The 21,991-nt window shown below is 39.6% G+C and overlaps 32 non-coding genes across 32 annotated transcripts; all 32 read left to right on the top strand.

The window, feature by feature from the left end:
- The first annotated feature begins 110 nt into the window (after positions 1 to 110).
- Positions 111 to 193, top strand: TRNAL-UAA (transfer RNA leucine (anticodon UAA)). Its single transcript has one exon. It is a non-coding gene; the product is annotated as a tRNA-Leu (tRNA).
- A 612-nt stretch (positions 194 to 805) lies between these two features.
- Positions 806 to 888, top strand: TRNAL-UAA (transfer RNA leucine (anticodon UAA)). The gene has a single exon. It is a non-coding gene; the product is annotated as a tRNA-Leu (tRNA).
- Positions 889 to 1,481: 593 nt separating this feature from the next.
- Positions 1,482 to 1,564, top strand: TRNAL-UAA (transfer RNA leucine (anticodon UAA)). The gene has a single exon. It is a non-coding gene; the product is annotated as a tRNA-Leu (tRNA).
- Positions 1,565 to 2,176: 612 nt separating this feature from the next.
- TRNAL-UAA (transfer RNA leucine (anticodon UAA)) lies at positions 2,177 to 2,259 on the top strand. Its single transcript has one exon. It is a non-coding gene; the product is annotated as a tRNA-Leu (tRNA).
- A 593-nt stretch (positions 2,260 to 2,852) lies between these two features.
- Positions 2,853 to 2,935, top strand: TRNAL-UAA (transfer RNA leucine (anticodon UAA)). Its single transcript has one exon. It is a non-coding gene; the product is annotated as a tRNA-Leu (tRNA).
- A 612-nt stretch (positions 2,936 to 3,547) lies between these two features.
- Positions 3,548 to 3,630, top strand: TRNAL-UAA (transfer RNA leucine (anticodon UAA)). The gene has a single exon. It is a non-coding gene; the product is annotated as a tRNA-Leu (tRNA).
- A 593-nt stretch (positions 3,631 to 4,223) lies between these two features.
- On the top strand, positions 4,224 to 4,306 carry TRNAL-UAA (transfer RNA leucine (anticodon UAA)). Its single transcript has one exon. It is a non-coding gene; the product is annotated as a tRNA-Leu (tRNA).
- Positions 4,307 to 4,919: 613 nt separating this feature from the next.
- On the top strand, positions 4,920 to 5,002 carry TRNAL-UAA (transfer RNA leucine (anticodon UAA)). Its single transcript has one exon. It is a non-coding gene; the product is annotated as a tRNA-Leu (tRNA).
- A 613-nt stretch (positions 5,003 to 5,615) lies between these two features.
- Positions 5,616 to 5,698, top strand: TRNAL-UAA (transfer RNA leucine (anticodon UAA)). The gene has a single exon. It is a non-coding gene; the product is annotated as a tRNA-Leu (tRNA).
- A 613-nt stretch (positions 5,699 to 6,311) lies between these two features.
- TRNAL-UAA (transfer RNA leucine (anticodon UAA)) lies at positions 6,312 to 6,394 on the top strand. The gene has a single exon. It is a non-coding gene; the product is annotated as a tRNA-Leu (tRNA).
- Positions 6,395 to 7,007: 613 nt separating this feature from the next.
- On the top strand, positions 7,008 to 7,090 carry TRNAL-UAA (transfer RNA leucine (anticodon UAA)). The gene has a single exon. It is a non-coding gene; the product is annotated as a tRNA-Leu (tRNA).
- Positions 7,091 to 7,702: 612 nt separating this feature from the next.
- On the top strand, positions 7,703 to 7,785 carry TRNAL-UAA (transfer RNA leucine (anticodon UAA)). The gene has a single exon. It is a non-coding gene; the product is annotated as a tRNA-Leu (tRNA).
- A 612-nt stretch (positions 7,786 to 8,397) lies between these two features.
- Positions 8,398 to 8,480, top strand: TRNAL-UAA (transfer RNA leucine (anticodon UAA)). Its single transcript has one exon. It is a non-coding gene; the product is annotated as a tRNA-Leu (tRNA).
- A 612-nt stretch (positions 8,481 to 9,092) lies between these two features.
- Positions 9,093 to 9,175, top strand: TRNAL-UAA (transfer RNA leucine (anticodon UAA)). The gene has a single exon. It is a non-coding gene; the product is annotated as a tRNA-Leu (tRNA).
- A 612-nt stretch (positions 9,176 to 9,787) lies between these two features.
- Positions 9,788 to 9,870, top strand: TRNAL-UAA (transfer RNA leucine (anticodon UAA)). The gene has a single exon. It is a non-coding gene; the product is annotated as a tRNA-Leu (tRNA).
- Positions 9,871 to 10,482: 612 nt separating this feature from the next.
- On the top strand, positions 10,483 to 10,565 carry TRNAL-UAA (transfer RNA leucine (anticodon UAA)). Its single transcript has one exon. It is a non-coding gene; the product is annotated as a tRNA-Leu (tRNA).
- Positions 10,566 to 11,178: 613 nt separating this feature from the next.
- TRNAL-UAA (transfer RNA leucine (anticodon UAA)) lies at positions 11,179 to 11,261 on the top strand. Its single transcript has one exon. It is a non-coding gene; the product is annotated as a tRNA-Leu (tRNA).
- Positions 11,262 to 11,873: 612 nt separating this feature from the next.
- Positions 11,874 to 11,956, top strand: TRNAL-UAA (transfer RNA leucine (anticodon UAA)). Its single transcript has one exon. It is a non-coding gene; the product is annotated as a tRNA-Leu (tRNA).
- Positions 11,957 to 12,568: 612 nt separating this feature from the next.
- On the top strand, positions 12,569 to 12,651 carry TRNAL-UAA (transfer RNA leucine (anticodon UAA)). Its single transcript has one exon. It is a non-coding gene; the product is annotated as a tRNA-Leu (tRNA).
- A 612-nt stretch (positions 12,652 to 13,263) lies between these two features.
- On the top strand, positions 13,264 to 13,346 carry TRNAL-UAA (transfer RNA leucine (anticodon UAA)). The gene has a single exon. It is a non-coding gene; the product is annotated as a tRNA-Leu (tRNA).
- Positions 13,347 to 13,958: 612 nt separating this feature from the next.
- TRNAL-UAA (transfer RNA leucine (anticodon UAA)) lies at positions 13,959 to 14,041 on the top strand. The gene has a single exon. It is a non-coding gene; the product is annotated as a tRNA-Leu (tRNA).
- A 612-nt stretch (positions 14,042 to 14,653) lies between these two features.
- TRNAL-UAA (transfer RNA leucine (anticodon UAA)) lies at positions 14,654 to 14,736 on the top strand. Its single transcript has one exon. It is a non-coding gene; the product is annotated as a tRNA-Leu (tRNA).
- A 612-nt stretch (positions 14,737 to 15,348) lies between these two features.
- Positions 15,349 to 15,431, top strand: TRNAL-UAA (transfer RNA leucine (anticodon UAA)). The gene has a single exon. It is a non-coding gene; the product is annotated as a tRNA-Leu (tRNA).
- A 612-nt stretch (positions 15,432 to 16,043) lies between these two features.
- On the top strand, positions 16,044 to 16,126 carry TRNAL-UAA (transfer RNA leucine (anticodon UAA)). Its single transcript has one exon. It is a non-coding gene; the product is annotated as a tRNA-Leu (tRNA).
- Positions 16,127 to 16,738: 612 nt separating this feature from the next.
- Positions 16,739 to 16,821, top strand: TRNAL-UAA (transfer RNA leucine (anticodon UAA)). The gene has a single exon. It is a non-coding gene; the product is annotated as a tRNA-Leu (tRNA).
- Positions 16,822 to 17,434: 613 nt separating this feature from the next.
- On the top strand, positions 17,435 to 17,517 carry TRNAL-UAA (transfer RNA leucine (anticodon UAA)). The gene has a single exon. It is a non-coding gene; the product is annotated as a tRNA-Leu (tRNA).
- A 612-nt stretch (positions 17,518 to 18,129) lies between these two features.
- On the top strand, positions 18,130 to 18,212 carry TRNAL-UAA (transfer RNA leucine (anticodon UAA)). Its single transcript has one exon. It is a non-coding gene; the product is annotated as a tRNA-Leu (tRNA).
- A 612-nt stretch (positions 18,213 to 18,824) lies between these two features.
- TRNAL-UAA (transfer RNA leucine (anticodon UAA)) lies at positions 18,825 to 18,907 on the top strand. Its single transcript has one exon. It is a non-coding gene; the product is annotated as a tRNA-Leu (tRNA).
- Positions 18,908 to 19,519: 612 nt separating this feature from the next.
- TRNAL-UAA (transfer RNA leucine (anticodon UAA)) lies at positions 19,520 to 19,602 on the top strand. Its single transcript has one exon. It is a non-coding gene; the product is annotated as a tRNA-Leu (tRNA).
- Positions 19,603 to 20,214: 612 nt separating this feature from the next.
- Positions 20,215 to 20,297, top strand: TRNAL-UAA (transfer RNA leucine (anticodon UAA)). The gene has a single exon. It is a non-coding gene; the product is annotated as a tRNA-Leu (tRNA).
- A 612-nt stretch (positions 20,298 to 20,909) lies between these two features.
- Positions 20,910 to 20,992, top strand: TRNAL-UAA (transfer RNA leucine (anticodon UAA)). Its single transcript has one exon. It is a non-coding gene; the product is annotated as a tRNA-Leu (tRNA).
- Positions 20,993 to 21,604: 612 nt separating this feature from the next.
- TRNAL-UAA (transfer RNA leucine (anticodon UAA)) lies at positions 21,605 to 21,687 on the top strand. Its single transcript has one exon. It is a non-coding gene; the product is annotated as a tRNA-Leu (tRNA).
- Positions 21,688 to 21,991: the final 304 nt, after the last annotated feature.

Below are 21,991 nucleotides of genomic sequence, written 5' to 3' on the forward strand. Positions count from 1 at the left end.
TGTGAATGTAGACTCACCTGAGACAGTTAACGGCACTCCTGAATTGGCAAGATCAACTGTGAAAATCAGCACTCCTTTCACGGTTCTCGGATATGGTTTATCCCACCAGTACCAGGATGGCCGAGTGGTTAAGGCGTTGGACTTAAGATCCAATGGATGAATATCCACGTGGGTTCGAACCCCACTCCTGGTAAACATTTATAGTGATTGCAGCAATTGAAGGCCCTCTTACAATATATGTTTGAAAAAAACACCACATAAGATTAAAATCTAGGCTACCAACAAATACACCTGGTCAAAGCAAGAAGTCACCATCATCTGCTTAAAGTAATATCACCATATTTGTACACATTTGAGCTTAGAAGGTCAAAAAACTATAGCAAAACCCTGTTACTTGGTATCACCAAGATTTCCTTCCAGTGCCAAGAAGGGCCACTTTGTACACATTAAAAAATAGCCAAAGTTCGGAGCCTAACTATGTTCTCTCCCAGAAATTCAGTATGGGAGATAGATAAAGGGGATATAAAAATACAGTCCCTACTCATCACTCCTTTCTCGTCAGTGGTAAATAGCTGACAGCAACCGTCATTAGGGCTCAAAGTCTATGTTGGAATTTTGTAATTCCATGGAGAAAGATAAACTCTCTTTGTAATCTCATCAAGAAAAATAAAACACTCCTCAGAGCAAATCCCTTTTGTGAATGTAGACTCACCTGAGACAGTTAACGGCACTCCTGAATTGGCAAGATCAACTGTGAAAATCAGCACTCCTTTCACGGTTCTCGGATATGGTTTATCCCACCAGTACCAGGATGGCCGAGTGGTTAAGGCGTTGGACTTAAGATCCAATGGATGAATATCCACGTGGGTTCGAACCCCACTCCTGGTAAACATTTATAGTGATTGCAGCAATTGAAGGCCCTCTTACAATATATGTTTGAAAAAAACACCACATAAGATTAAAATCTAGGCTACCAACAAATACACCTGGTCAAAGCAAGAAGTCACCATCATCTGCTTAAAGTAATATCACCATATTTGTACACATTTGAGCTTAGAAGGTCAAAAAACTATAGCAAAACCCTGTTCTTTCCAGCGCTAAGAAGGACCACTTTGTACACATTAAAAAAATAGCAAAAGTTTGGAGCCTAACTATGTTCTCTCCCAGAAATTCAGTATGGGAGATAGATAAAGGGGATATAAAAATACAGTCCCTACTCATCACTCCTTTCTTGTCAGTGGTAAATAGCTGACAGCAACCGTCATTAGGGCTCAATGTCTATGTTGGAATTTTGTAATTCCATGGAGAAAGATAAACTCTCTTTGTAATCCCATCAAGAAAAATAAAACACTCCTCAGAGCAAATCCCTTTTGTGAATGTAGACTCACCTGAGACAGTTAACGGCACTCCTGAATTGGCAAGATCAACTGTGAAAATCAGCACTCCTTTCACGGTTCTCGGATATGGTTTATCCCACCAGTACCAGGATGGCCGAGTGGTTAAGGCGTTGGACTTAAGATCCAATGGATGAATATCCACGTGGGTTCGAACCCCACTCCTGGTAAACATTTATAGTGATTGCAGCAATTGAAGGCCCTCTTACAATATATGTTTGAAAAAAACACCACATAAGATTAAAATCTAGGCTACCAACAAATACACCTGGTCAAAGCAAGAAGTCACCATCATCTGCTTAAAGTAATATCACCATATTTGTACACATTTGAGCTTAGAAGGTCAAAAAACTATAGCAAAACCCTGTTACTTGGTATCACCAAGATTTCCTTCCAGTGCTAAGAAGGGCCACTTTGTACACATTAAAAAATAGCCAAAGTTCGGAGCCTAACTATGTTCTCTCCCAGAAATTCAGTATGGGAGATAGATAAAGGGGATATAAAAATACAGTCCCTACTCATCACTCCTTTCTCGTCAGTGGTAAATAGCTGACAGTAACCGTCATTAGGGCTCAAAGTCTATGTTGGAATTTTGTAATTCCATGGAGAAAGATAAACTCTCTTTGTAATCCCATCAAGAAAAATAAAACACTCCTCAGAGCAAATCCCTTTTGTGAATGTAGACTCACCTGAGACAGTTAACGGCACTCCTGAATTGGCAAGATCAACTGTGAAAATCAGCACTCCTTTCACGGTTCTCGGATATGGTTTATCCCACCAGTACCAGGATGGCCGAGTGGTTAAGGCGTTGGACTTAAGATCCAATGGATGAATATCCACATGGGTTCGAACCCCACTCCTGGTAAACATTTATAGTGATTGCAGCAATTGAAGGCCCTCTTACAATATATGTTTGAAAAAAACACCACATAAGATTAAAATCTAGGCTACCAACAAATACACCTGGTCAAAGCAAGAAGTCACCATCATCTGCTTAAAGTAATATCACCATATTTGTACACATTTGAGCTTAGAAGGTCAAAAAACTATAGCAAAACCCTGTTCTTTCCAGCGCTAAGAAGGACCACTTTGTACACATTAAAAAAATAGCAAAAGTTTGGAGCCTAACTATGTTCTCTCCCAGAAATTCAGTATGGGAGATAGATAAAGGGGATATAAAAATACAGTCCCTACTCATCACTCCTTTCTTGTCAGTGGTAAATAGCTGACAGCAACCGTCATTAGGGCTCAATGTCTATGTTGGAATTTTGTAATTCCATGGAGAAAGATAAACTCTCTTTGTAATCCCATCAAGAAAAATAAAACACTCCTCAGAGCAAATCCCTTTTGTGAATGTAGACTCACCTGAGACAGTTAACGGCACTCCTGAATTGGCAAGATCAACTGTGAAAATCAGCACTCCTTTCACGGTTCTCGGATATGGTTTATCCCACCAGTACCAGGATGGCCGAGTGGTTAAGGCGTTGGACTTAAGATCCAATGGATGAATATCCACGTGGGTTCGAACCCCACTCCTGGTAAACATTTATAGTGATTGCAGCAATTGAAGGCCCTCTTACAATATATGTTTGAAAAAAACACCACATAAGATTAAAATCTAGGCTACCAACAAATACACCTGGTCAAAGCAAGAAGTCACCATCATCTGCTTAAAGTAATATCACCATATTTGTACACATTTGAGCTTAGAAGGTCAAAAAACTATAGCAAAACCCTGTTACTTGGTATCACCAAGATTTCCTTCCAGTGCTAAGAAGGGCCACTTTGTACACATTAAAAAATAGCCAAAGTTCGGAGCCTAACTATGTTCTCTCCCAGAAATTCAGTATGGGAGATAGATAAAGGGGATATAAAAATACAGTCCCTACTCATCACTCCTTTCTCGTCAGTGGTAAATAGCTGACAGCAACCGTCATTAGGGCTCAAAGTCTATGTTGGAATTTTGTAATTCCATGGAGAAAGATAAACTCTCTTTGTAATCCCATCAAGAAAAATAAAACACTCCTCAGAGCAAATCCCTTTTGTGAATGTAGACTCACCTGAGACAGTTAACGGCACTCCTGAATTGGCAAGATCAACTGTGAAAATCAGCACTCCTTTCACGGTTCTCGGATATGGTTTATCCCACCAGTACCAGGATGGCCGAGTGGTTAAGGCGTTGGACTTAAGATCCAATGGATGAATATCCACGTGGGTTCGAACCCCACTCCTGGTAAACATTTATAGTGATTGCAGCAATTGAAGGCCCTCTTACAATATATGTTTGAAAAAAACACCACATAAGATTAAAATCTAGGCTACCAACAAATACACCTGGTCAAAGCAAGAAGTCACCATCATCTGCTTAAAGTAATATCAACATATTTGTACACATTTGAGCTTAGAAGGTCAAAAAACGATAGCAAAACCCTGTTCTTTCCAGCGCTAAGAAGGACCACTTTGTACACATTAAAAAAATAGCAAAAGTTTGGAGCCTAATTATGTTCTCTCCCAGAAATTCAGTATGGGAGATAGATAAAGGGGATATAAAAATACAGTCCCTACTCATCACTCCTTTCTTGTCAGTGGTAAATAGCTGACAGCAACCGTCATTAGGGCTCAATGTCTATGTTGGAATTTTGTAATTCCATGGAGAAAGATAAACTCTCTTTGTAATCCCATCAAGAAAAATAAAACACTCCTCAGAGCAAATCCCTTTTGTGAATGTAGACTCACCTGAGACAGTTAACGGCACTCCTGAATTGGCAAGATCAACTGTGAAAATCAGCACTCCTTTCACGGTTCTCGGATATGGTTTATCCCACCAGTACCAGGATGGCCGAGTGGTTAAGGCGTTGGACTTAAGATCCAATGGATGAATATCCACGTGGGTTCAAACCCCACTCCTGGTAAACATTTATAGTGATTGCAGCAATTGAAGGCCCTCTTACAATATATGTTTGAAAAAAACACCACATAAGATTAAAATCTAGGCTACCAACAAATACACCTGGTCAAAGCAAGAAGTCACCATCATCTGCTTAAAGTAATATCACCATATTTGTACACATTTGAGCTTAGAAGGTCAAAAAACTATAGCAAAACCCTGTTACTTGGTATCACCAAGATTTCTTTCCAGCGCTAAGAAGGGCCACTTTGTACACATTAAAAAAATAGCAAAAGTTTGGAGCCTAACTATGTTCTCTCCCAGAAATTCAGTATGGGAGATAGATAAAGGGGATATAAAAATACAGTCCCTACTCATCACTCCTTTCTTGTCAGTGGTAAATAGCTGACAGCAACCGTCATTAGGGCTCAAAGTCTATGTTGGAATTTTGTAATTCCATGGAGAAAGATAAACTCTCTTTGTAATCCCATCAAGAAAAATAAAACACTCCTCAGAGCAAATCCCTTTTGTGAATGTAGACTCACCTGAGACAGTTAACGGCACTCCTGAATTGGCAAGATCAACTGTGAAAATCAGCACTCCTTTCACGGTTCTCGGATATGGTTTATCCCACCAGTACCAGGATGGCCGAGTGGTTAAGGCGTTGGACTTAAGATCCAATGGATGAATATCCACGTGGGTTCGAACCCCACTCCTGGTAAACATTTATAGTGATTGCAGCAATTGAAGGCCCTCTTACAATATATGTTTGAAAAAAACACCACATAAGATTAAAATCTAGGCTACCAACAAATACACCTGGTCAAAGCAAGAAGTCACCATCATCTGCTTAAAGTAATATCACCATATTTGTACACATTTGAGCTTAGAAGGTCAAAAAACTATAGCAAAACCCTGTTACTTGGTATCACCAAGATTTCTTTCCAGCGCTAAGAAGGGCCACTTTGTACACATTAAAAAAATAGCAAAAGTTTGGAGCCTAACTATGATCTCTCCCAGAATTTCAGTATGGGAGATAGATAAAGGGGATATAAAAATACAGTCCCTACTCATCACTCCTTTCTTGTCAGTGGTAAATAGCTGACAGCAACCGTCATTAGGGCTCAATGTCTATGTTGGAATTTTGTAATTCCATGGAGAAAGATAAACTCTCTTTGTAATCCCATCAAGAAAAATAAAACACTCCTCAGAGCAAATCCCTTTTGTGAATGTAGACTCACCTGAGACAGTTAACGGCACTCCTGAATTGGCAAGATCAACTGTGAAAATCAGCACTCCTTTCACGGTTCTCGGATATGGTTTATCCCACCAGTACCAGGATGGCCGAGTGGTTAAGGCGTTGGACTTAAGATCCAATGGATGAATATCCACGTGGGTTCAAACCCCACTCCTGGTAAACATTTATAGTGATTGCAGCAATTGAAGGCCCTCTTACAATATATGTTTGAAAAAAACACCACATAAGATTAAAATCTAGGCTACCAACAAATACACCTGGTCAAAGCAAGAAGTCACCATCATCTGCTTAAAGTAATATCACCATATTTGTACACATTTGAGCTTAGAAGGTCAAAAAACTATAGCAAAACCCTGTTACTTGGTATCACCAAGATTTCTTTCCAGCGCTAAGAAGGGCCACTTTGTACACATTAAAAAAATAGCAAAAGTTTGGAGCCTAACTATGTTCTCTCCCAGAAATTCAGTATGGGAGATAGATAAAGGGGATATAAAAATACAGTCCCTACTCATCACTCCTTTCTTGTCAGTGGTAAATAGCTGACAGCAACCGTCATTAGGGCTCAAAGTCTATGTTGGAATTTTGTAATTCCATGGAGAAAGATAAACTCTCTTTGTAATCCCATCAAGAAAAATAAAACACTCCTCAGAGCAAATCCCTTTTGTGAATGTAGACTCACCTGAGACAGTTAACGGCACTCCTGAATTGGCAAGATCAACTGTGAAAATCAGCACTCCTTTCACGGTTCTCGGATATGGTTTATCCCACCAGTACCAGGATGGCCGAGTGGTTAAGGCGTTGGACTTAAGATCCAATGGATGAATATCCACGTGGGTTCGAACCCCACTCCTGGTAAACATTTATAGTGATTGCAGCAATTGAAGGCCCTCTTACAATATATGTTTGAAAAAAACACCACATAAGATTAAAATCTAGGCTACCAACAAATACACCTGGTCAAAGCAAGAAGTCACCATCATCTGCTTAAAGTAATATCACCATATTTGTACACATTTGAGCTTAGAAGGTCAAAAAACTATAGCAAAACCCTGTTACTTGGTATCACCAAGATTTCTTTCCAGCGCTAAGAAGGGCCACTTTGTACACATTAAAAAAATAGCAAAAGTTTGGAGCCTAACTATGATCTCTCCCAGAATTTCAGTATGGGAGATAGATAAAGGGGATATAAAAATACTGTCCCTACTCATCACTCCTTTCTTGTCAGTGGTAAATAGCTGACAGCAACCGTCATTAGGGCTCAATGTCTATGTTGGAATTTTGTAATTCCATGGAGAAAGATAAACTTTCTTTGTAATCCCATCAAGAAAAATAAAACACTCCTCAGAGCAAATCCCTTTTGTGAATGTAGACTCACCTGAGACAGTTAACGGCACTCCTGAATTGGCAAGATCAACTGTGAAAATCAGCACTCCTTTCACGGTTCTCGGATATGGTTTATCCCACCAGTACCAGGATGGCCGAGTGGTTAAGGCGTTGGACTTAAGATCCAATGGATGAATATCCACGTGGGTTCGAACCCCACTCCTGGTAAACATTTATAGTGATTGCAGCAATTGAAGGCCCTCTTACAATATATGTTTGAAAAAAACACCACATAAGATTAAAATCTAGGCTACCAACAAATACACCTGGTCAAAGCCAGAAGTCACCATCATCTGCTTAAAGTAATATCACCATATTTGTACACATTTGAGCTTAGAAGGTCAAAAAACTATAGCAAAACCCTGTTACTTGGTATCACCAAGATTTCCTTCCAGTGCTAAGAAGGGCCACTTTGTACACATTAAAAAATAGCAAAAGTTCGGAGCCTAACTATGTTCTCTCCCAGAAATTCAGTATGGGAGATAGATAAAGGGGATATAAAAATACAGTCCCTACTCATCACTCCTTTCTCGTCAGTGGTAAATAGCTGACAGCAACCGTCATTAGGGCTCAAAGTCTATGTTGGAATTTTGTAATTCCATGGAGAAAGATAAACTCTCTTTGTAATCCCATCAAGAAAAATAAAACACTCCTCAGAGCAAATCCCTTTTGTGAATGTAGACTCACCTGAGACAGTTAACGGCACTCCTGAATTGGCAAGATCAACTGTGAAAATCAGCACTCCTTTCACGGTTCTCGGATATGGTTTATCCCACCAGTACCAGGATGGCCGAGTGGTTAAGGCGTTGGACTTAAGATCCAATGGATGAATATCCACGTGGGTTCGAACCCCACTCCTGGTAAACATTTATAGTGATTACAGCAATTGAAGGCCCTCTTACAATATATGTTTGAAATAAACACCACATAAGATTAAAATCTAGGCTACCAACAAATACACCTGGTCAAAGCAAGAAGTCACCATCATCTGCTTAAAGTAATATCACCATATTTGTACACATTTGAGCTTAGAAGGACAAAAAACTATAGCAAAACCCTGTTACTTAGTATCACCAAGATTTCCTTCCAGTGCTAAGAAAGGCCACTTTGTACACATTAAAAAATAGCAAAAGTTCGGAGCCTAACTATGTTCTCTCCCAGAAATTCAGTATGGGAGATAGATAAAGGGGATATAAAAATACAGTCCCTACTCATCACTTCTTTCTCGTCAGTGGTAAATAGCTGACAGCAACCGTCATTAGGGCTCAAAGTCTATGTTGGAATTTTGTAATTCCATGGAGAAAGATAAACTCTCTTTGTAATCCCATCAAGAAAAATAAAACACTCCTCAGAGCAAATCCCTTTTGTGAATGTAGACTCACCTGAGACAGTTAACGGCACTCCTGAATTGGCAAGATCAACTGTGAAAATCAGCACTCCTTTCACGGTTCTCGGATATGGTTTATCCCACCAGTACCAGGATGGCCGAGTGGTTAAGGCGTTGGACTTAAGATCCAATGGATGAATATCCACGTGGGTTCGAACCCCACTCCTGGTAAACATTTATAGTGATTGCAGCAATTGAAGGCCCTCTTACAATATATGTTTGAAAAAAACACCACATAAGATTAAAATCTAGGCTACCAACAAATACACCTGGTCAAAGCAAGAAGTCACCATCATCTGCTTAAAGTAATATCACCATATTTGTACACATTTGAGCTTAGAAGGTCAAAAAACTATAGCAAAACCCTGTTACTTGGTATCACCAAGATTTCTTTCCAGCGCTAAGAAGGGCCACTTTGTACACATTAAAAAATAGCAAAAGTTCGGAGCCTAACTATGTTCTCTCCCAGAAATTCAGTATGGGAGATAGATAAAGGGGATATAAAAATACAGTCCCTACTCATCACTCCTTTCTCGTCAGTGGTAAATAGCTGACAGCAACCGTCATTAGGGCTCAAAGTCTATGTTGGAATTTTGTAATTCCATGGAGAAAGATAAACTCTCTTTGTAATCCCATCAAGAAAAATAAAACACTCCTCAGAGCAAATCCCTTTTGTGAATGTAGACTCACCTGAGACAGTTAACGGCACTCCTGAATTGGCAAGATCAACTGTGAAAATCAGCACTCCTTTCACGGTTCTCGGATATGGTTTATCCCACCAGTACCAGGATGGCCGAGTGGTTAAGGCGTTGGACTTAAGATCCAATGGATGAATATCCACGTGGGTTCGAACCCCACTCCTGGTAAACATTTATAGTGATTACAGCAATTGAAGGCCCTCTTACAATATATGTTTGAAATAAACACCACATAAGATTAAAATCTAGGCTACCAACAAATACACCTGGTCAAAGCAAGAAGTCACCATCATCTGCTTAAAGTAATATCACCATATTTGTACACATTTGAGCTTAGAAGGTCAAAAAACTATAGCAAAACCCTGTTACTTGGTATCACCAAGATTTCCTTCCAGTGCTAAGAAGGGCCACTTTGTACACATTAAAAAATAGCAAAAGTTCGGAGCCTAACTATGTTCTCTCCCAGAAATTCAGTATGGGAGATAGATAAAGGGGATATAAAAATACAGTCCCTACTCATCACTCCTTTCTCGTCAGTGGTAAATAGCTGACAGCAACCGTCATTAGGGCTCAAAGTCTATGTTGGAATTTTGTAATTCCATGGAGAAAGATAAACTCTCTTTGTAATCCCATCAAGAAAAATAAAACACTCCTCAGAGCAAATCCCTTTTGTGAATGTAGACTCACCTGAGACAGTTAACGGCACTCCTGAATTGGCAAGATCAACTGTGAAAATCAGCACTCCTTTCACGGTTCTCGGATATGGTTTATCCCACCAGTACCAGGATGGCCGAGTGGTTAAGGCGTTGGACTTAAGATCCAATGGATGAATATCCACGTGGGTTCGAACCCCACTCCTGGTAAACATTTATAGTGATTACAGCAATTGAAGGCCCTCTTACAATATATGTTTGAAATAAACACCACATAAGATTAAAATCTAGGCTACCAACAAATACACCTGGTCAAAGCAAGAAGTCACCATCATCTGCTTAAAGTAATATCACCATATTTGTACACATTTGAGCTTAGAAGGACAAAAAACTATAGCAAAACCCTGTTACTTAGTATCACCAAGATTTCCTTCCAGTGCTAAGAAAGGCCACTTTGTACACATTAAAAAATAGCAAAAGTTCGGAGCCTAACTATGTTCTCTCCCAGAAATTCAGTATGGGAGATAGATAAAGGGGATATAAAAATACAGTCCCTACTCATCACTTCTTTCTCGTCAGTGGTAAATAGCTGACAGCAACCGTCATTAGGGCTCAAAGTCTATGTTGGAATTTTGTAATTCCATGGAGAAAGATAAACTCTCTTTGTAATCCCATCAAGAAAAATAAAACACTCCTCAGAGCAAATCCCTTTTGTGAATGTAGACTCACCTGAGACAGTTAACGGCACTCCTGAATTGGCAAGATCAACTGTGAAAATCAGCACTCCTTTCACGGTTCTCGGATATGGTTTATCCCACCAGTACCAGGATGGCCGAGTGGTTAAGGCGTTGGACTTAAGATCCAATGGATGAATATCCACGTGGGTTCGAACCCCACTCCTGGTAAACATTTATAGTGATTGCAGCAATTGAAGGCCCTCTTACAATATATGTTTGAAAAAAACACCACATAAGATTAAAATCTAGGCTACCAACAAATACACCTGGTCAAAGCAAGAAGTCACCATCATCTGCTTAAAGTAATATCACCATATTTGTACACATTTGAGCTTAGAAGGTCAAAAAACTATAGCAAAACCCTGTTACTTGGTATCACCAAGATTTCTTTCCAGCGCTAAGAAGGGCCACTTTGTACACATTAAAAAAATAGCAAAAGTTTGGAGCCTAACTATGATCTCTCCCAGAAATTCAGTATGGGAGATAGATAAAGGGGATATAAAAATACTGTCCCTACTCATCACTCCTTTCTTGTCAGTGGTAAATAGCTGACAGCAACCGTCATTAGGGCTCAATGTCTATGTTGGAATTTTGTAATTCCATGGAGAAAGATAAACTTTCTTTGTAATCCCATCAAGAAAAATAAAACACTCCTCAGAGCAAATCCCTTTTGTGAATGTAGACTCACCTGAGACAGTTAACGGCACTCCTGAATTGGCAAGATCAACTGTGAAAATCAGCACTCCTTTCACGGTTCTCGGATATGGTTTATCCCACCAGTACCAGGATGGCCGAGTGGTTAAGGCGTTGGACTTAAGATCCAATGGATGAATATCCACGTGGGTTCGAACCCCACTCCTGGTAAACATTTATAGTGATTGCAGCAATTGAAGGCCCTCTTACAATATATGTTTGAAAAAAACACCACATAAGATTAAAATCTAGGCTACCAACAAATACACCTGGTCAAAGCCAGAAGTCACCATCATCTGCTTAAAGTAATATCACCATATTTGTACACATTTGAGCTTAGAAGGTCAAAAAACTATAGCAAAACCCTGTTACTTGGTATCACCAAGATTTCCTTCCAGTGCTAAGAAGGGCCACTTTGTACACATTAAAAAATAGCAAAAGTTCGGAGCCTAACTATGTTCTCTCCCAGAAATTCAGTATGGGAGATAGATAAAGGGGATATAAAAATACAGTCCCTACTCATCACTCCTTTCTCGTCAGTGGTAAATAGCTGACAGCAACCGTCATTAGGGCTCAAAGTCTATGTTGGAATTTTGTAATTCCATGGAGAAAGATAAACTCTCTTTGTAATCCCATCAAGAAAAATAAAACACTCCTCAGAGCAAATCCCTTTTGTGAATGTAGACTCACCTGAGACAGTTAACGGCACTCCTGAATTGGCAAGATCAACTGTGAAAATCAGCACTCCTTTCACGGTTCTCGGATATGGTTTATCCCACCAGTACCAGGATGGCCGAGTGGTTAAGGCGTTGGACTTAAGATCCAATGGATGAATATCCACGTGGGTTCGAACCCCACTCCTGGTAAACATTTATAGTGATTACAGCAATTGAAGGCCCTCTTACAATATATGTTTGAAATAAACACCACATAAGATTAAAATCTAGGCTACCAACAAATACACCTGGTCAAAGCAAGAAGTCACCATCATCTGCTTAAAGTAATATCACCATATTTGTACACATTTGAGCTTAGAAGGACAAAAAACTATAGCAAAACCCTGTTACTTAGTATCACCAAGATTTCCTTCCAGTGCTAAGAAAGGCCACTTTGTACACATTAAAAAATAGCAAAAGTTCGGAGCCTAACTATGTTCTCTCCCAGAAATTCAGTATGGGAGATAGATAAAGGGGATATAAAAATACAGTCCCTACTCATCACTTCTTTCTCGTCAGTGGTAAATAGCTGACAGCAACCGTCATTAGGGCTCAAAGTCTATGTTGGAATTTTGTAATTCCATGGAGAAAGATAAACTCTCTTTGTAATCCCATCAAGAAAAATAAAACACTCCTCAGAGCAAATCCCTTTTGTGAATGTAGACTCACCTGAGACAGTTAACGGCACTCCTGAATTGGCAAGATCAACTGTGAAAATCAGCACTCCTTTCACGGTTCTCGGATATGGTTTATCCCACCAGTACCAGGATGGCCGAGTGGTTAAGGCGTTGGACTTAAGATCCAATGGATGAATATCCACGTGGGTTCGAACCCCACTCCTGGTAAACATTTATAGTGATTGCAGCAATTGAAGGCCCTCTTACAATATATGTTTGAAAAAAACACCACATAAGATTAAAATCTAGGCTACCAACAAATACACCTGGTCAAAGCAAGAAGTCACCATCATCTGCTTAAAGTAATATCACCATATTTGTACACATTTGAGCTTAGAAGGTCAAAAAACTATAGCAAAACCCTGTTACTTGGTATCACCAAGATTTCCTTCCAGTGCTAAGAAGGGCCACTTTGTACACATTAAAAAATAGCAAAAGTTCGGAGCCTAACTATGTTCTCTCCCAGAAATTCAGTATGGGAGATAGATAAAGGGGATATAAAAATACAGTCCCTACTCATCACTCCTTTCTCGTCAGTGGTAAATAGCTGACAGCAACCGTCATTAGGGCTCAAAGTCTATGTTGGAATTTTGTAATTCCATGGAGAAAGATAAACTCTCTTTGTAATCCCATCAAGAAAAATAAAACACTCCTCAGAGCAAATCCCTTTTGTGAATGTAGACTCACCTGAGACAGTTAACGGCACTCCTGAATTGGCAAGATCAACTGTGAAAATCAGCACTCCTTTCACGGTTCTCGGATATGGTTTATCCCACCAGTACCAGGATGGCCGAGTGGTTAAGGCGTTGGACTTAAGATCCAATGGATGAATATCCACGTGGGTTCGAACCCCACTCCTGGTAAACATTTATAGTGATTACAGCAATTGAAGGCCCTCTTACAATATATGTTTGAAATAAACACCACATAAGATTAAAATCTAGGCTACCAACAAATACACCTGGTCAAAGCAAGAAGTCACCATCATCTGCTTAAAGTAATATCACCATATTTGTACACATTTGAGCTTAGAAGGACAAAAAACTATAGCAAAACCCTGTTACTTAGTATCACCAAGATTTCCTTCCAGTGCTAAGAAAGGCCACTTTGTACACATTAAAAAATAGCAAAAGTTCGGAGCCTAACTATGTTCTCTCCCAGAAATTCAGTATGGGAGATAGATAAAGGGGATATAAAAATACAGTCCCTACTCATCACTTCTTTCTCGTCAGTGGTAAATAGCTGACAGCAACCGTCATTAGGGCTCAAAGTCTATGTTGGAATTTTGTAATTCCATGGAGAAAGATAAACTCTCTTTGTAATCCCATCAAGAAAAATAAAACACTCCTCAGAGCAAATCCCTTTTGTGAATGTAGACTCACCTGAGACAGTTAACGGCACTCCTGAATTGGCAAGATCAACTGTGAAAATCAGCACTCCTTTCACGGTTCTCGGATATGGTTTATCCCACCAGTACCAGGATGGCCGAGTGGTTAAGGCGTTGGACTTAAGATCCAATGGATGAATATCCACGTGGGTTCGAACCCCACTCCTGGTAAACATTTATAGTGATTGCAGCAATTGAAGGCCCTCTTACAATATATGTTTGAAAAAAACACCACATAAGATTAAAATCTAGGCTACCAACAAATACACCTGGTCAAAGCAAGAAGTCACCATCATCTGTTTAAAGTAATATCACCATATTTGTACACATTTGAGCTTAGAAGGACAAAAAACTATAGCAAAACCCTGTTACTTGGTATCACCAAGATTTCCTTCCAGTGCTAAGAAAGGCCACTTTGTACACATTAAAAAATAGCAAAAGTTCGGAGCCTAACTATGTTCTCTCCCAGAAATTCAGTATGGGAGATAGATAAAGGGGATATAAAAATACAGTCCCTACTCATCACTCCTTTCTCGTCAGTGGTAAATAGCTGACAGCAACCGTCATTAGGGCTCAAAGTCTATGTTGGAATTTTGTAATTCCATGGAGAAAGATAAACTCTCTTTGTAATCCCATCAAGAAAAATAAAACACTCCTCAGAGCAAATCCCTTTTGTGAATGTAGACTCACCTGAGACAGTTAACGGCACTCCTGAATTGGCAAGATCAACTGTGAAAATCAGCACTCCTTTCACGGTTCTCGGATATGGTTTATCCCACCAGTACCAGGATGGCCGAGTGGTTAAGGCGTTGGACTTAAGATCCAATGGATGAATATCCACGTGGGTTCGAACCCCACTCCTGGTAAACATTTATAGTGATTGCAGCAATTGAAGGCCCTCTTACAATATATGTTTGAAAAAAACACCACATAAGATTAAAATCTAGGCTACCAACAAATACACCTGGTCAAAGCAAGAAGTCACCATCATCTGTTTAAAGTAATATCACCATATTTGTACACATTTGAGCTTAGAAGGACAAAAAACTATAGCAAAACCCTGTTACTTGGTATCACCAAGATTTCCTTCCAGTGCTAAGAAAGGCCACTTTGTACACATTAAAAAATAGCAAAAGTTCGGAGCCTAACTATGTTCTCTCCCAGAAATTCAGTATGGGAGATAGATAAAGGGGATATAAAAATACAGTCCCTACTCATCACTCCTTTCTCGTCAGTGGTAAATAGCTGACAGCAACCGTCATTAGGGCTCAAAGTCTATGTTGGAATTTTGTAATTCCATGGAGAAAGATAAACTCTCTTTGTAATCCCATCAAGAAAAATAAAACACTCCTCAGAGCAAATCCCTTTTGTGAATGTAGACTCACCTGAGACAGTTAACGGCACTCCTGAATTGGCAAGATCAACTGTGAAAATCAGCACTCCTTTCACGGTTCTCGGATATGGTTTATCCCACCAGTACCAGGATGGCCGAGTGGTTAAGGCGTTGGACTTAAGATCCAATGGATGAATATCCACGTGGGTTCGAACCCCACTCCTGGTAAACATTTATAGTGATTGCAGCAATTGAAGGCCCTCTTACAATATATGTTTGAAAAAAACACCACATAAGATTAAAATCTAGGCTACCAACAAATACACCTGGTCAAAGCAAGAAGTCACCATCATCTGCTTAAAGTAATATCACCATATTTGTACACATTTGAGCTTAGAAGGACAAAAAACTATAGCAAAACCCTGTTACTTAGTATCACCAAGATTTCCTTCCAGTGCTAAGAAAGGCCACTTTGTACACATTAAAAAATAGCAAAAGTTCGGAGCCTAACTATGTTCTCTCCCAGAAATTCAGTATGGGAGATAGATAAAGGGGATATAAAAATACAGTCCCTACTCATCACTTCTTTCTCGTCAGTGGTAAATAGCTGACAGCAACCGTCATTAGGGCTCAAAGTCTATGTTGGAATTTTGTAATTCCATGGAGAAAAATAAGCTCTCTTTGTAATCCCATCAAGAAAAATAAAACACTCCTCAGAGCAAATCCCTTTTGTGAATGTAGACTCACCTGAGACAGTTAACGGCACTCCTGAATTGGCAAGATCAACTGTGAAAATCAGCACTCCTTTCACGGTTCTCGGATATGGTTTATCCTACCAGTACCAGGATGGCCGAGTGGTTAAGGCGTTGGACTTAAGATCCAATGGATGAATATCCACGTGGGTTCGAACCCCACTCCTGGTAAACATTTATAGTGATTGCAGCAATTGAAGGCCCTCTTACAATATATGTTTGAAAAAAACACCACATAAGATTAAAATCTAGGCTACCAACAAATACACCTGGTCAAAGCAAGAAGTCACCATCATCTGCTTAAAGTAATATCACCATATTTGTACACATTTGAGCTTAGAAGGTCAAAAAACGATAGCAAAACCCTGTTACTTGGTATCACCAAGATTTCCTTCCAGTGCTAAGAAGGGCCACTTTGTACACATTAAAAAATAGCCAAAGTTCGGAGCCTAACTATGTTCTCTCCCAGAAATTCAGTATGGGAGATAGATAAAGGGGATATAAAAATACAGTCCCTACTCATCACTCCTTTCTCGTCAGTGGTAAATAGCTGACAGCAACCGTCATTAGGGCTCAAAGTCTATGTTGGAATTTTTTAATTCCATGGAGAAAGATAAACTCTCTTTGTAATCCCATCAAGAAAAATAAAACACTCCTCAGAGAAAATCCCTTTTGTGAATGTAGACTCACCTGAGACAGTTAACGGCACTCCTGAATTGGCAAGATCAACTGTGAAAATCAGCACTCCTTTCACGGTTCTCGTATATGGTTTATCCCACCAGTACCAGGATGGCCGAGTGGTTAAGGCGTTGGACTTAAGATCCAATGGATGAATATCCACGTGGGTTCGAACCCCACTCCTGGTAAACATTTATAGTGATTGCAGCAATTGAAGGCCCTCTTACAATATATGTTTGAAAAAAACACCACATAAGATTAAAATCTAGGCTACCAACAAATACACCTGGTCAAAGCAAGAAGTCACCATCATCTGCTTAAAGTAATATCACCATATTTGTACACATTTGAGCTTAGAAGGTCAAAAAACTATAGCAAAACCCTGTTACTTGGTATCACCAAGATTTCTTTCCAGCGCTAAGAAGGGCCACTTTGTACACATTAAAAAAATAGCAAAAGTTTGGAGCCTAACTATGTTCTCTCCCAGAAATTCAGTATGGGAGATAGATAAAGGGGATATAAAAATACAGTCCCTACTCATCACTCCTTTCTTGTCAGTGGTAAATAGCTGACAGCAACCGTCATTAGGGCTCAAAGTCTATGTTGGAATTTTGTAATTCCATGGAGAAAGATAAACTCTCTTTGTAATCCCATCAAGAAAAATAAAACACTCCTCAGAGCAAATCCCTTTTGTGAATGTAGACTCACCTGAGACAGTTAACGGCACTCCTGAATTGGCAAGATCAACTGTGAAAATCAGCACTCCTTTCACGGTTCTCGGATATGGTTTATCCCACCAGTACCAGGATGGCCGAGTGGTTAAGGCGTTGGACTTAAGATCCAATGGATGAATATCCACGTGGGTTCGAACCCCACTCCTGGTAAACATTTATAGTGATTGCAGCAATTGAAGGCCCTCTTACAATATATGTTTGAAAAAAACACCACATAAGATTAAAATCTAGGCTACCAACAAATACACCTGGTCAAAGCAAGAAGTCACCATCATCTGTTTAAAGTAATATCACCATATTTGTACACATTTGAGCTTAGAAGGACAAAAAACTATAGCAAAACCCTGTTACTTGGTATCACCAAGATTTCCTTCCAGTGCTAAGAAAGGCCACTTTGTACACATTAAAAAATAGCAAAAGTTCGGAGCCTAACTATGTTCTCTCCCAGAAATTCAGTATGGGAGATAGATAAAGGGGATATAAAAATACAGTCCCTACTCATCACTCCTTTCTCGTCAGTGGTAAATAGCTGACAGCAACCGTCATTAGGGCTCAAAGTCTATGTTGGAATTTTGTAATTCCATGGAGAAAGATAAACTCTCTTTGTAATCCCATCAAGAAAAATAAAACACTCCTCAGAGCAAATCCCTTTTGTGAATGTAGACTCACCTGAGACAGTTAACGGCACTCCTGAATTGGCAAGATCAACTGTGAAAATCAGCACTCCTTTCACGGTTCTCGGATATGGTTTATCCCACCAGTACCAGGATGGCCGAGTGGTTAAGGCGTTGGACTTAAGATCCAATGGATGAATATCCACGTGGGTTCGAACCCCACTCCTGGTAAACATTTATAGTGATTGCAGCAATTGAAGGCCCTCTTACAATATATGTTTGAAAAAAACACCACATAAGATTAAAATCTAGGCTACCAACAAATACACCTGGTCAAAGCAAGAAGTCACCATCATCTGTTTAAAGTAATATCACCATATTTGTACACATTTGAGCTTAGAAGGACAAAAAACTATAGCAAAACCCTGTTACTTGGTATCACCAAGATTTCCTTCCAGTGCTAAGAAAGGCCACTTTGTACACATTAAAAAATAGCAAAAGTTCGGAGCCTAACTATGTTCTCTCCCAGAAATTCAGTATGGGAGATAGATAAAGGGGATATAAAAATACAGTCCCTACTCATCACTCCTTTCTCGTCAGTGGTAAATAGCTGACAGCAACCGTCATTAGGGCTCAAAGTCTATGTTGGAATTTTGTAATTCCATGGAGAAAGATAAACTCTCTTTGTAATCCCATCAAGAAAAATAAAACACTCCTCAGAGCAAATCCCTTTTGTGAATGTAGACTCACCTGAGACAGTTAACGGCACTCCTGAATTGGCAAGATCAACTGTGAAAATCAGCACTCCTTTCACGGTTCTCGGATATGGTTTATCCCACCAGTACCAGGATGGCCGAGTGGTTAAGGCGTTGGACTTAAGATCCAATGGATGAATATCCACGTGGGTTCGAACCCCACTCCTGGTAAACATTTATAGTGATTGCAGCAATTGAAGGCCCTCTTACAATATATGTTTGAAAAAAACACCACATAAGATTAAAATCTAGGCTACCAACAAATACACCTGGTCAAAGCAAGAAGTCACCATCATCTGCTTAAAGTAATATCACCATATTTGTACACATTTGAGCTTAGAAGGACAAAAAACTATAGCAAAACCCTGTTACTTAGTATCACCAAGATTTCCTTCCAGTGCTAAGAAAGGCCACTTTGTACACATTAAAAAATAGCAAAAGTTCGGAGCCTAACTATGTTCTCTCCCAGAAATTCAGTATGGGAGATAGATAAAGGGGATATAAAAATACAGTCCCTACTCATCACTTCTTTCTCGTCAGTGGTAAATAGCTGACAGCAACCGTCATTAGGGCTCAAAGTCTATGTTGGAATTTTGTAATTCCATGGAGAAAAATAAACTCTCTTTGTAATCCCATCAAGAAAAATAAAACACTCCTCAGAGCAAATCCCTTTTGTGAATGTAGACTCACCTGAGACAGTTAACGGCACTCCTGAATTGGCAAGATCAACTGTGAAAATCAGCACTCCTTTCACGGTTCTCGGATATGGTTTATCCCACCAGTACCAGGATGGCCGAGTGGTTAAGGCGTTGGACTTAAGATCCAATGGATGAATATCCACGTGGGTTCGAACCCCACTCCTGGTAAACATTTATAGTGATTGCAGCAATTGAAGGCCCTCTTACAATATATGTTTGAAAAAAACACCACATAAGATTAAAATCTAGGCTACCAACAAATACACCTGGTCAAAGCAAGAAGTCACCATCATCTGCTCAAAGTAATATCACCATATTTGTACACATTTGAGCTTAGAAGGACAAAAAACGATAGCAAAACCCTGTTACTTAGTATCACCAAGATTTCCTTCCAGTGCTAAGAAAGGCCACTTTGTACACATTAAAAAATAGCAAAAGTTCGGAGCCTAACTATGTTCTCTCCCAGAAATTCAGTATGGGAGATAGATAAAGGGGATATAAAAATACAGTCCCTACTCATCACTTCTTTCTCGTCAGTGGTAAATAGCTGACAGCAACCGTCATTAGGGCTCAAAGTCTATGTTGGAATTTTGTAATTCCATGGAGAAAGATAAACTCTCTTTGTAATCCCATCAAGAAAAATAAAACACTCCTCAGAGCAAATCCCTTTTGTGAATGTAGACTCACCTGAGACAGTTAACGGCACTCCTGAATTGGCAAGATCAACTGTGAAAATCAGCACTCCTTTCACGGTTCTCGGATATGGTTTATCCCACCAGTACCAGGATGGCCGAGTGGTTAAGGCGTTGAACTTAAGATCCAATGGATGAATATCCACGTGGGTTCGAACCCCACTCCTGGTAAACATTTATAGTGATTGCAGCAATTGAAGGCCCTCTTACAATATATGTTTGAAAAAAACACCACATAAGATTAAAATCTAGGCTACCAACAAATACACCTGGTCAAAGCAAGAAGTCACCATCATCTGCTTAAAGTAATATCAACATATTTGTACACATTTGAGCTTAGAAGGTCAAAAAACTATAGCAAAACTCTGTTACTTGGTATCACCAAGATTTCCTTCCAGTGCTAAGAAGGGCCACTTTGTACACATTAAAAAATAGCAAAAGTTCGGAGCCTAACTATGTTCTCTCCCAGAAATTCAGTATGGGAGATAGATAAAGGGGATATAAAAATACAGTCCCTACTCATCACTCCTTTCTCGTCAGTGGTAAATAGCTGACAGCAACCGTCATTAGGGCTCAAAGTCTATGTTGGAATTTTGTAATTCCATGGAGAAAGATAAACTCTCTTTGTAATCCCATCAAGAAAAATAAAACACTCCTCAGAGCAAATCCCTTTTGTGAATGTAGACTCACCTGAGACAGTTAACGGCACTCCTGAATTGGCAAGATCAACTGTGAAAATCAGCACTCCTTTCACGGTTCTCGGATATGGTTTATCCCACCAGTACCAGGATGGCCGAGTGGTTAAGGCGTTGGACTTAAGATCCAATGGATGAATATCCACGTGGGTTCGAACCCCACTCCTGGTAAACATTTATAGTGATTACAGCAATTGAAGGCCCTCTTACAATATATGTTTGAAATAAACACCACATAAGATTAAAATCTAGGCTACCAACAAATACACCTGGTCAAAGCAAGAAGTCACCATCATCTGCTCAAAGTAATATCACCATATTTGTACACATTTGAGCTTAGAAGGACAAAAAACTATAGCAAAACCCTGTTACTTAGTATCACCAAGATTTCCTTCCAGTGCTAAGAAAGGCCACTTTGTACACATTAAAAAATAGCAAAAGTTCGGAGCCTAACTATGTTCTCTCCCAGAAATTCAGTATGGGAGATAGATAAAGGGGATATAAAAATACAGTCCCTACTCATCACTTCTTTCTCGTCAGTGGTAAATAGCTGACAGCAACCGTCATTAGGGCTCAAAGTCTATGTTGGAATTTTGTAATTCCATGGAGAAAGATAAACTCTCTTTGTAATCCCATCAAGAAAAATAAAACACTCCTCAGAGCAAATCCCTTTTGTGAATGTAGACTCACCTGAGACAGTTAACGGCACTCCTGAATTGGCAAGATCAACTGTGAAAATCAGCACTCCTTTCACGGTTCTCGGATATGGTTTATCCCACCAGTACCAGGATGGCCGAGTGGTTAAGGCGTTGAACTTAAGATCCAATGGATGAATATCCACGTGGGTTCGAACCCCACTCCTGGTAAACATTTATAGTGATTGCAGCAATTGAAGGCCCTCTTACAATATATGTTTGAAAAAAACACCACATAAGATTAAAATCTAGGCTACCAACAAATACACCTGGTCAAAGCAAGAAGTCACCATCATCTGCTTAAAGTAATATCACCATATTTGTACACATTTGAGCTTAGAAGGTCAAAAAACTATAGCAAAACCCTGTTACTTGGTATCACCAAGATTTCTTTCCAGCGCTAAGAAGGGCCACTTTGTACACATTAAAAAAATAGCAAAAGTTTGGAGCCTAACTATGATCTCTCCCAGAAATT

Source organism: Lithobates pipiens, unplaced genomic scaffold (assembly GCF_037356315.1).
Source record: "Lithobates pipiens isolate NorthernLeopardFrog02 unplaced genomic scaffold, aLitPip1_a1.2 Scaffold_18, whole genome shotgun sequence".
NCBI classification, from domain to species: Eukaryota; Metazoa; Chordata; class Amphibia; order Anura; family Ranidae; genus Lithobates; species Lithobates pipiens.